The sequence below is a fragment of the Cornus florida genome, unplaced genomic scaffold (assembly GCF_030987335.1).
Source record: "Cornus florida cultivar Cherokee Brave unplaced genomic scaffold, ASM3098733v1 CherokeeBrave_3.0.0_Hap2_Chr07, whole genome shotgun sequence".
Lineage (NCBI taxonomy): Eukaryota > Viridiplantae > Streptophyta > Magnoliopsida > Cornales > Cornaceae > Cornus > Cornus florida.
Window position 1 is genome coordinate 36,544,409 of NW_026775577.1, and position 13,653 is coordinate 36,558,061.

Below are 13,653 nucleotides of genomic sequence, written 5' to 3' on the forward strand. Positions count from 1 at the left end.
ATCCGAGACAACCGTCAGAAGAGATGACTCCTATGTCAAGACCATGGCCATTTGCTCAATGGGGATAAACTTGATTGGCCCTTTCGTCAAGGGCAAAAGGCAAACTAAGTATGCCATTGTTATAGTTGATTACTTCATTAAATGGGTAAAAGCGAAGCCTCTGGCTAAGATCACAGAGACCAATATAAGGAAGTTCATGTGGAAATCAATAGTTTGCAGATTTGGGATTCCTAGAGTGATTGTCACAGACAATGCAAAACAGTTTGACAACTCTAACTTCAAAAATTTTTGTTCCGAGCTCGGAATTCAAATTCATTTCTTATTGCCAGGACATCCCCAAGCGAATGGACAGGTCGAAGTCACTAACAGAACAATCCTTCAGATGATCAAGACTCGACTTGACGCTGCAAAGGGACTGTGGCCTGAGCAGCTGCCGAGTGTACTGTGGGCTTACCGTACTACTGTAAGGACTCCCATAGGGGAAACCCTTTTTTATTTTAACGTTTGGAAGTGAGGCAATAGTACCTATAGAGATTGGCCTAACAAGCTTTAAGACGAAACACTACAAGCCTAAGCAGAACGAAAGGGAGTTGGAAGCAAGCTTGCACCTAATCGAAGAAAGGAGAGACCAAGCCCAGATTAGGATGGCTGCCTATCAACAGAAGGTTTCCAAGTATTACAATGCTCGGGTCAAGCCTAGAAGGTTCTCAGTAGGAGATTTAGTACTCCGTAAAGTTACTCAAGCAACTAAGGATTCAACCATAGGGAAATTGGGTCCTAAATGGGAAGGGCCTTACAAAGTTACGCGATGTCAGCGACCAGGAACATACTGGTTGGAGGACTTAAAGGGAAAGCCACTGCCTCATCCATGGAATGTTGAGCATCTGAAGAAATATTATCAGTAAATAATTTCAGTTTACTCTCAATATATTATTTGTTTTTGCTAATACTTTTAGTTTCATTATCTATGAATGAATGTCTTAAATAGCCTTGTTATCAGCTTTAGCTTTAATAAAGTATTCCCTACTTAGATCAGATGTTTCAAATAATTCATTATCATTTTGATATGTTAAGATATTCATGTTAAATGGGTGAGCTAGATAAAGCTCATAGTAATCTACTTCTCTTGTTAAAGGGTGAGCTGGGTGAAACTCATAGTAATCTATTTCCCTTGTTAAAGGGTGAGCTGGGTGAAACTCGTATTCATCTACTTCCCCTATTAAAGGGTGAGCTGAGTGAAACTCGTATTCATCTACTTACCTTATTACATAGACGAGCTGAGTAAAACTCGTCTTAATCTACTTTCCTTATTCAAGGGACGAGCCGACCAAAGATGTCAATAGAATAACATAATGCGGTAATCGCAATGGCAAAACATAACTGTCCATCCTACTCATCAACCCTACAAATATAAATGGAAACTGATTGCAAAGAAAGAGAAGTTTCAAACATAAAGAGAAACATGGGAACAAATAAATGAATGGCTACACATTTATCCTATTTGGAGTCACTCGCTTCATCCAGTTGAATGACAGAGAAGCCTTGGTCTGCAAATTCAGAAGCGGCACGATTCCGAAAATCTTCGAAGCCATCAAAGTAGGCCTTCGACATAATCTCCTTGAAGGTTGGTGAGGCTTTAAACTTATCCACTATATTGGATCTTTCCACCATCAGTTTCTGGGACATCTCCTTGTTGAGCTTTTGCATATAAGATGCATGACAAGCTCGTTCTGTTTCTAACTCAGCACACATTGCTTATAGAGCGGCCTCATATTTATCATGCTCCAATTGTAAATCGGCTTAGTGTTGGGAGCAAGTAGAAGCCAACATATTGGTGTAATACTCCCCTCCTTTTACAGCTAGACACGACAAGTAATACGCGTGTGTATTCACCTGTGCGCACATGGGAACAAAAAGTTACAATGAAGAGGAAAAGAAAAGCTAAATAAAAACAGAGGATGGTGCGAGAGTTAACCCGTGCGAGATCATGCATGAGTAGGTCTACAATCTCAGTTGGAGGGCGAGAATTCAGATACATCATATCTTCCTTCGACAAAGACTCGCTTATCTTCTTAAAAGCAAGTTGAGCATTGCCTAGAACAGATGCTGCTGAAGAGTAGGGATCTGAGGGGAGTACCCCTGCTTCAGTAAGGAATGGCCTAGTCTCATCAACAAGCTGATGAGGGAATTCTGAGTCGGATACTTGTGGAGAAACAACTTAAATAGGTAAGACTTTTTGTGCTGTAATAGTAGGCTTCTCTTTTTTCCTCTTGGCGGGGGAAGTAGGTGAGAAGTCACTTGAGCCTTCTTTGAACTGAGCTAGAAGCCTCTTATTAAGTTTTCGGGATATAGTTACAGAGGACTTACCAACTGGCTGAGGACCAATCCCATGGGTAAACAAAGTCTGAGGTGTCACGAGTGAAGACTAGTCCCTCACTGAGTGGTTAAAGGCTTTCTTTATTCGCTGGAGATCATCAGATGAAATGGCAATCTCTTTAATGCCTGAAAGGACAACAACTCTATTAATAACTCAAACAAAATTTATTTTGAGTTTTAAAACATAAGAGGGTATCATTATAGACAACTCACCGGTGGAATCCTGATTACAGCACGCATGAGGAATAGAAGTCCCTATTCGCAGGAAAGCACTTTCATCAGGAAAGAACTCCCAGCCATCGCCAGAAACGAAAAAGAAACGATTTTTCTATGGTTTGTGCTTAAGGGAATTTCCAGAGATAAGAATTTTATCCCGTGGGGGGAAGTATAACCAGTCACCCCTTTTGGGAATGTAACAATAAAGAAACTCCTGGATAGTGAGTGAGGTATTACAACAAGCTCGCCACAGAACTAAACAACCCATCATTATTCTCCAGGCATTCGAGGAGAGTTGAGTCAGAGCAAGATTAAGGTGACACAGCAGTTCCCTAATAAAAAGAGGGATTGGAAAACGCAATCCGGCAATGAAAGCAGACTCATAGAAACAAATCTCAGTTGGGAAAAAGGAGGACGCTCTATCATCAAGTGAAGGAAGTCTGAGAGCAATACTGTCTGGAATTGAATAAGTTTGCCTGATCTGATCCAGATCATGTGAGGTAAGGGAGCCTGCTATATCCTGTAACAGATGTGTCTCTGACGGAGCCGAATCAGACTGGTGGTGTTCCTCACCTGACATAGTGTTGGATTCTGGGTGAAACATGCTAGCAGTAACACACGCTACTGTATGCAAGAGCCTAGCTTCACAGTGACCTATAAAATTTTCTAACTTTGGTCTTGGTATACTGAGTTGGAGGAAGAAACAACAATGAATTAAATAGAAAAAGGAAGAAAACAAGGGCATGGAACTTACCACATCACTACGATTGGTACTACTTGGCTTTCTGGAAGATGGAAGTAATTTGAATGAATTCTACTCAAACCATCTCGATTTATAGCAGAAGAATGTAAACAGATAAGGAAAATATTTATGGTGGAATTCTAATAGAAATCTGTTTCGTGAGGGACAGGCAGCTCCCAGCGGGCTATTTTGCATAAGAATTTACTTTTAGAAGGTAGAATAGGATTAGGAGTCAATCCTCGAATAGGATAACCACATTGGCAACCTCACATGAGTTACCTATGTGCCGAAAGGTAGGCTGCCAGCATAGCAGCTTGCCATATATACGAGCTGCAAATGTGGCACTACAACAAATATTTCAAAGACATCTACGGTCCTGCTAATGTGGTACTACGGTCCTGCTAATGTGGCACTACAACAAATATTTCAAAGACATCTACGATCCTGTTAATGTGGCACTACAACAAATATTTCAACGGCAACTGTGGTCCTAAAAAAAAAAATTCCTGGGGGCGCTGCCCCTTGGACCCCCGCCAGCTCGACCCCCGACTGTATTCGCGAAGTGGCAATCTGAGTCAGGTTAATGGACAAGGCTCTACTATCTCATAATCAAACCAACTTATTGTAGAAATACAGAGTGAACGATTCTACAATTCTAACTATTTGTTATTATGTAATATTTGGGAATTAACGTTCCGGTGGTTTGACAAGCAATCTTCCGAAATAGGGGGCAACTATGGATGTATAATTTAACTACCTGTGGATAGAGGAAGATTGTTAAAGTAACGCGCTATCTCATAAAATTGAGATAGGCTCTACAGACTAAGATAAGGATTACAGACTAAGATAAAGATTACAGATTACGATAAGGATTACAGGCTAAGATAAGGATTACAGATTACGAATAAGAATTAGAGATTACAAATAAGGATTACAGAATACGATAAGGATTATGCCTACAGATTACGATAAGGATTAAAACGACGGGAACTCTACGTAACATCCTGACCTAAGCCCTATAAATAGAGGGGGCTAATTGACGTTTAGAGGTACGCAATAACTCCTAATTCAATTTCTTGATTTCTCCAGAGAGATTATTTCTCACACTGACTTATTCGTCGGAACCTACTCCACCGGTAACACACCGGTGTTTGTAGGATCATTTTTTCTTCTCTTTATTCAAGAAGTCAGATTAAATCCGGGTTGTGCAGAATCCACCATCAACAATATAGATTAACCCTACTATCCTTGAGAACTGAAATAATTAAAAGCGCTTAAAAATTGAATGACAGTGGCTCATTTATGTTGCGTTTGAGAAAAACTGGGTATCGTAAAATTGGAATTGAAGAAGAATTAATTAAAACTCTCCGCTAAATTTTTTTGAATTTCAATTATAAGGCCAAGATTCCATACTTCCATATATGACATTAGTGCTTTTGTCTTGGAAATTCGTATCTTATACACCTTGTGCACATGTAATATAGTTAAATGGAGAATTCAACCGTAAATACAATTGAAAGACGATGAAATACTATTAAAAAACAAAGTTACATATAAAAATCATTGATCATTGAAAGACTTCTATGGAACTTTTTGGGCATACCTTCATTGAATGATGGATCAATTTATTAGTACTAATTTGCAAAGGACATGTAGGTTGAAAAGATGGAGGAGATAAAGAGAATCATCATAGTGTGTGTGTGTGTGTGTGTGTGTGTGAGAGAGAGAGAGAGAGAGGGGGGGGGGGGGGCGTGTGTGTGTGTGTGTGTGTGTGAGAGAGAGAGAGAGAGAGGGGGCCTGATCTGATACTGTAATACAGTTAAAAGAAGAAACAAAAACTCTGTTGATCAGGTAGTTTTTCTTTTAACAGCCAAGTCAGATGAAAGGCATAGTTGGTGAAAATTACCCCTCTTCGGTTTCTGATTGCACTCTCCGTGTTTGTGTTGTTGCAGACGTGACTAAACATTGAGGGTTCCGTACATCCAAGCAAGCTAGAAAATGGCACATAGTTTAGAGGGAGTGGTTTATCAAAAATAATATATGAAAACAAAAATTGAACAATCAAGCAACAACCTATGAGGTCATTCCCTCATGTCATGTATCTCAAATTTCAGTAGGTCACATCTAAGGATATATATATATAAATTTTTTATTAAAATCCTCTTTAGTTATGTTCTCTCGTAGGGGAAGGTGAATTTATCACAATCAATAGTGAATTTTACTATTAAAATAATGAAATTTCAACTATTTGAATTTCGATACTATTTGTTTACTATACGGATGAAATTTTACTATTACAGCGACAAAATTTACCCATCGCATAAATTGTAAAAAAAAAAAACAGATAAAGGTTTAGCGTTAAATCCGAACAACCTTTTTCAAAAACAGTTTATCAGTAAACTACACTAGTACCTACGGCACCAATTGTTAAATCAATAGTCACTCGACAATTATAAAGGCATTAGTGCGAAAAACCCCAAAACTATTTCAAAATTACAGTAAACCCCAACATGTTGCATATCACACTATAAACTAAGGGTGCACACGGTTCGGTTTAAACCGATTTAAGAGCTTTTTGAAACCAAACTAATTCTAACGGATTCATAAAATTTGGAAGTAAACCAAACCATTTGACCAAAGGAACCAAACCAAATTGTAAAAAACAAAAAACGATTTGGTTCGGTTCGATTCCACAATTCCTTCTTTTTTTTTTTTTTTTTTTTTTTTTTTTTTTTTTTTTTTTTGCAGAAGTATTCATATTTCAAAATCCACATATATAACAATAATCAAGTTACCGACATATTCAGAAATTTTAATTTTATTATTCTCTCTCACTTCTAGAACTTAACTGAATAAATTCAGAATTGCTAATAACCTAATACATTTAGAATTACTAATTCAACAACAAACAATCAGGCACAATTTAAAATTCAGCCACTATAAAAAATAATAAATAAATAAATAAAAATAAAAATCATCTAATATATAAATAAAAAGAATTAAGAGTGAACCATAGAATTGATAGTTGTTACAAACTTTTAAGTGATCTGGATTGTAGGATTATATTATATTATATTATATATATTGTATAAATTAATATATATAAATAAATAATTATATATATATATATATATAATACAACGGTTCGGTTCAGTCTAGTTTGGTCCTAAAGAACCTCAAACCGTGACCAAATCGCATCTTTACGATTTCAAAAATTTAGAACCGTGACCGAACCAAACCATTAGCAAACCAAACCAAACTGTCCAGTCCGGTTTGGATTTTTGGTTTGATCAGATTTTTGTTCACCCCTACTCTAAACTATCAAAAAGTTGCAATATGACGTTAATTTTCAACAATCAGCAGGTCAAAATTACTTATTTATTCCCACTTATTAAATTATTGTAAAAGTTATCATAATTGTAAAATACTAAAAATACCATTTAGGGGCATCTTACAACTAACCAATAGTTCAGAGATTTTTTTTTTTTTACAATTATTCTCAGTATTTTACAATATGATATTTCATAACTTTTAAAATGAAATAGTTTAGGAGAGCTTTTAGCTCTTTTTGCCTTGTAAAAATTATAATTGTTTCTAACCAATCCTTTGGCTCACGACACTTGGAAAATACCGTCACTGAAACAAATGAGAACCCTCGTTATTGTTATCGACATCTAAAAAAAATCAAGAGGTGTTCCCTGAAACTCAAAATGGCAAATCTCTCTAGTTGCAGTCATATAAGAGTCCAATTACCCAATAAAACAATCAAAATAAATCACTCATTAAGGACACTCCCACTTAAAATTTGTTGGGTAAAGTACACATCTCTCCCTCTAGTTAGAGTTTATTACTCTTACTTCCATATATTTTGAATTATTATAATTACCCCTCTTCTAATTACATGTGGATAACAAATGGCCAACGATCAAAGACGATCAACATGTGACAAGTCTTTTATCTTTAAATAACTAATATGCTCTTTAAATTAGGAGTACAATTGTCTTTTTGCATGACAACTTTTTTTTTAAAAAAAATGATTTTTAGGATGATGAGTTAAAGTGAATTCTTTGGCTTACAATTTCTGATCTAAATCATACAATTATTCTCAAGAGGTGTCGCTCTTACGCTTCGAGCGCGCTCCTACTCTCATATTTCGCGTGTCTTCTCGTTCAAATTCTCACTGCTTATGACTTAATTCTGCCGCGCTCTCACGCTCCAGCTCTCGCTTTACGGAACTTAAATTTTAATTGGTTATGTATGAAAAATATAAGAAAGTATGACCTACACTTACTTATATGGGTAAAGTACAGTCACACCCCTTGAAGTTTGACAAAAGGACACTCAGAGAAAACTTACCTATTTTTTGGACAAAAACACTTCATGAAGGTTCAAAAATGGACAAAGACACCCCTTTACATGAAAAATTGACCAAATTACCCTTTGACCATTTAGAAGACTTTTTTAACTTTACAATTTAATAAATTTGACCAATCTACCCTCATGAATAATTTATACATAAAAAAATAAAAAAAATAAAAAACTTTATATTATTCACATTTTTTTTTTTTGGTTATTTACTTTATAAATGTCCCAACTTCTTAAAAATGTAGACATCTAAAATAATTTTTTGATTCAATACATATATTTTAAATAAATTATATTTTGTTATTATTTCTTTTCTTTTTTTAAATTAAGATGTGTAATCCTTTTATCTAAAAATATTAAACCAATCTCTTTTCCTTAAAAATAAAAAAATATGGTATCAGTATAACTTTATGCATCTTAAATTATATATCAAATTTTATGTATTTTTCAGTATAAAAGAAAATAGGTACCAATATAACTTTATGTATCTTAACTTTATGCATGCCTTTGTTTTTTTTTTTTCCTTTACTTTATTATTGTTTTTTTCCCTTTGTTTTATTATTATTTTTTGCCCTTTAATGTTGGGAAATGCATAATATTTGAAATATAATTTAAATGCATAAAGTTATACTGGTACCATATTTTTTATTTTTAAGGAAAAGAGATTGGTTTAATTTTTTTAGATGAAAGAATTAAGCATCTTAATTTAAAAATAAAAAAGAAAAAGAAAAGAAGTAATAACAAAATATAATTTATTTGAAATATATTTATTGGATCAAATAATTATTTTAGACGTCTACATTTTTAAGAAGTTGTGACATTTATAAAGTAAATAACCAAAAAAAAAAGTGAACAGTATAAAGTTTTTTTTTTTTTTTTATGCATAAATTGTTCATGAGGATAGATTGGTCCAATTTATTAAATTGTAAAGTTAAAAAAGTCTCTTAATCGGTCAAAGGGTAATTTGGTCAATTTTTCTTGTAAAGAGGTGTTTTTATCCATTTTTGAACCTTCAGGGAGTGTTTTTGTCTAAAAAATAAATAAGTTTTATCTGAGCGTCTTTTTGTCAAAACTCAAAGGGTGTGGTTGTACTTTACCCTACTTATATTTAATAAAAATGATAATCAAAAGTTATAGGTCAAACAATTCACTTTAACTAGTATCACTATTCAAAATCTTTCACCATAAAAAATTTATCACATCAATATTGACCATTTCTAGTCGGTAAAAATAATTGAAGATATGATTGTTTTGTTACACATGTAACTAAAAAATAATAATAATAATAATTGTAATAATTGAAAACAGATACAAATAGTTTCTCAAAAGGAAATACACCCCCCATAACCCAACGCACTAACTACTAGGTTTTGCAGATAACCCTAATAGCTAACAAAATCGAAAAATTATTACATGCTCATCACTTACATTTAGTGATCGGCCCAACTATAAGACTCTTTCAATCATCTCTAATAAATAAAAGTGAACTAGACAAGTGCATACCATATTATCAAAATGAAAATTGAACATTATTAGTTTTGATTGACCCTTGAGATGGCTAACAAAATCAAGGGATGGAGGACTTTGATTGCCATGGTGGGTGTCACACACAGACACACACACGAGTGGGATCAGGTACATAAGATGCAGGTGTCACGTGGAGGGGGTGGGGGCACCATTTCCATGTCCTAAAAATCCAAACCAAACAGAATATTTGGTGCAAAGGTCAAGAATGACAACTAAAAAGCTGAGCCCACCCCGTTGTGAGAATTGGATTCTGATTCCCAATTATCTCTAGTTTTGTGCTCTTTTCAGGCCCCCACTCCCCATCAATCATGCATAAAAGTTCTTCATCCCCCACAAATGGACAAATTACTAATTGGGTAATGTAATTTTAAAATTTTTTTTAAAAAAAATGGTGGTTTATTTATTTATTTATCTTACTGTGGGAAGAAACCCTTTTACCCTTGTTTGGAATTTCATTAGAAGAGAAGTGAATTAGTTTATTATAATAATAATATGAAGGGTAAAATAGAAATTCATTTTGTAGAGTATATATATATATATATTTTCAGAGTAAGAATATTAAATTAGGAGTTAAAGGTGCAAAGGTTCAAAGTCGAACTCCCAATGACAACAGAGCGCAAGTTAACCGCTGAACTACGAAGCCATGCGCTTATAGAATAGATATTGAATGCATAATCTCTCTTTCTCTATGTTTCTTCCCACTCTAGAGGGGAGGAAAAGAAAAAGAAAAAGAAAGGTCGAAATTTGCTCATTTTCTCTTGAATTCACTTTTAATTTACATAAAGAACTTCCAAAATTGTTCTCTCATGCTTATAATTTATTTCAAAGCCCAAAAATAATGTGGGACAGTGTGTATTTGCTTAAACTTTCGCGCCCGCGGGGGGAGGGGGGGGGGGGGGTAGAGTATATTTTATTTATTTCTTCTTAGATTCGTCAATATCCCATATAGGTCCACTCTGCATTTTATAATCACACTTACTTTCCTTATCAATGACACTCTTTGCCATTTTGCCCATAGAATGTTTGCAGTCATTCTAAGCATTAGAAAGACAAAATGTTCAAACAATTGAAACTCTGTTACATAAACCAACCTTAGGAGAAGAAGTGAGATTATGAAATGTAAAGGAGATCTCTGTAAGATATTTACAAAATCTCATGAGAGATAAGTGAAATTCATCCCAAAAAAAAAAAAAAAAAAAAATTGTGTATAAAAATTGGCATTAATAATCCCTAGAATAAATCATCATATTCCAATGATGGTATAAAGGACAATCTCATGGGGCCATTTCACTTTCACAAACATCTGAAAACAAGATTGTCCAAAATTTGACCTATCCTCCTATCAAATACATGACCAAAAGCGACATGACAATGCATTTGATGCATGACACTACTCTTCAGAGAAACTGTTTGTATGGTAACTTTTTTTCTCTTTTCATGCAACCTAAAAAGACTTCTTTTTTTGGGATACAATAGAACAAACATAACAAGACACACCATCATCAAAGTGGGAGCTACAGAGGAGAGAATCACATTGATCTTGATTTTAAATCCTTAATTTCAACTGAATCACATTTTGAATTTCAATATATATATATATCTTACCTTTGTTTCTTATATTTTAAATTTTGAATAGAGTGTAATTCTATTATTGTGTTGCATTTGTGGTGAGGAGGAGGTTCTTGTTGTCCAGTTTTTCATACATACGATGGTGTTGAAGTTTTAAACGTTTCTTGGGCCACACAAGTTGATATTTCAAAGTTTAAAGTAGTTGGGCCAAAATGATCTAAATCAGTGTTTTGGGTCATAGTGTTTGTGGGCCTATTTTTTATGGCCCAACTTTAAAATTTTAAAATTTTAAAATTTGTAATTGTTGGAACTTATGACATGGAACTTGGAATTCAAAATTCTGCACGTTTTGTCCGTTTGAATTAATATGAATTTCCTATTTGCTTATTTATTAGTCGTTATTGGGTCTTTTATTGATTTGACCCTTAGGTTTTTTTTCTTTTCTTTTTTTTTTTTTTCCAGATTATTTCTTCTTTCTTGTTATAACATTTTTCACCATTCTTTGCCCAACTTTAAAATTTTGCAACCGAACTCATCCAACCAATCAAATCAATAACCAAATTCATTCAAAAAAACAAAATTCATAACCACAAACTTGCTATAGATAAAAAAGAGTGTGCGTATTGTGTTTTAATTAGAATACAGATTTGTGTTTACTTCAAAAAAATCTGAGCAGAAGTCTAGACGTAAAGGAGAGAAGTGCAGCGTTGCAGAAAGATCTCGTAGAGAGGAGGGAGATGTGATTTCAGGTGAGAAAGGTGTTGCATTTTCGATAAGGACACGCAAAAGGTTGTTATAAACGATAGGGTTATAACGCACTGACCGCTTCTTTTTTAAGTAGAGAACAGTTCTTCGCATGTTCTCCCAAAATACCAAAAACAACTCAAAGTTATTTTCTAAAAAGTGCTACTCTTAAAACTCCACTTTTGGAAAACTATTTTCTTAAAATAATTCCAAGCAGACCAAAAATCTCAAGAATAGTTTTTTGTAACTTCCAAAACAGAAAACTATTTAGGGAGTTCCATTCCAAGCACCCCCTTAAATTTCATTACTGTGCATTCTACTGTATCCTCATTCTCTCTTTCCGCGAGTACTATTACTAATTTTCTAATAAGTCAAATTATTTAGGACTCAACAAACTAAAAAAGTCTTGCTTGTAAAAAATTAATGAATTAAATTTGTTTTTGTATTGGGAACTTGAACTATTTAAGTTAGATTATACAAATTTAAAACTAATTAATAATTAGATTAAACCAAATAAATTAGGGAATTATTTATCATTTAAAATAAAAAAAAGTATTAGATGAGGATGCTTTAGATAGAAAAAAATTTCCGTGTACTGTGTAGCATAGATGCCAACATCACTCCAAATCTAGCAAAAAGCTTTTTAAGATGCACATGAATAAAATAAATAAGGCAAAACTACATTTAGGTTGAGTTTGGAGTTACAAATAATAAAGTGATATATTTTAAAATTTTAATTTTTACTTTGATTGAATTAGGTAAAATAATTACATATTGATTGAAAACTATTATTCAGTCTAGAATGACCTCATAGTTCTTAATCCAAAATACTAAATTATTCTTCTTAAATTTAATAATTTATTCAGTCAAGAAATTTAGGAAAACATAAGTCAACTCTCTTGAATGAAAGAAATTACTAAATTATCATTCTTAAATCAAATAATTTCTAAATTTATAATACTAGCACTTTTTTAAGAATACTGTATTTTTTTTAATACACTCAAAATCCTATCTTATGGAATCAAGTTAATCCTAAATTACAACCCATCTTGGGCTCTAGCTGTAACGTCGCATACCATGAAATATTAAGGTTACATTTATGCTCGTCATGAGACAAGAACTGTTGCGAAGTTTGATAAATCAATCCGTGATTCGATTCGTGAGTTACGAATTCAATTTTTTTGAATATACCACCAATCCGTGAATGTAACAATTTGATCCAATCTACATGAATTGAATCAAATCGAATTCGCGTATTTATAGATTATTTGTCTACCCCTAATTCCATTCCCCGTTTTAAGTTACCCTTCCCGTCCCCTTTAAACTCCAACTCAATTTTTTTCTCAAATTTTCCTACTCAAATTTTAAAAAGTCAAATTTAAGAGTATAAATCAAATAAGTATTCTTTCTAACCAAATTAACCAAATAAAATTAACATTGACATGTTTGAAAGTTTCCAACATATCAAAGTAAGTTATCCAAATTACATTTTCCGTCCTCATCCAGAACCCCTAAATGGTCCCATAACTCTTTTAAACCACACATTAACAAAAACAAAAATAAAACCAAAAAAAATGACATGACACATTTTTAATCATGGTAATGCTATAATAAGGTTGACCTCAAAAAAATTGTCATGAACTTTCTTGTCAATTAGCAAATTTTAGAGCAAAAAGTAATAAAATTACATAATAACATAGCCGCCCATATTAAAGTAATCTTACGGTTTAAAAAAAAAAAGCTCAAAATGTCATAGTATAAAAGTTTGACTAATTGGTATGGTATTGTACAAAATTTTGAACGTATATAAGCTCAAATGGTTAGATACAACTAAAAATTTGTACATGATTACGTGAAAAAAAGCATACATGCAACCCTCTACAACAATAATATGCTAGATAAGATGTAACATTGACGGATATAACCCGAGTGGTTACTGATACAATTCCAAGAGGTTGGCTTAGTGACAAAAAAATCACTTGACGTTGGTACTTCACTAAGTATCAAATTTGCGATTTGACTTCCGCTGGATGCAAATAGTTTAGGGTGACAACAACCTTAAATAAAAAAATTTAATATATTTACATTATACATACTCAGTTGTTTTTTTTGAA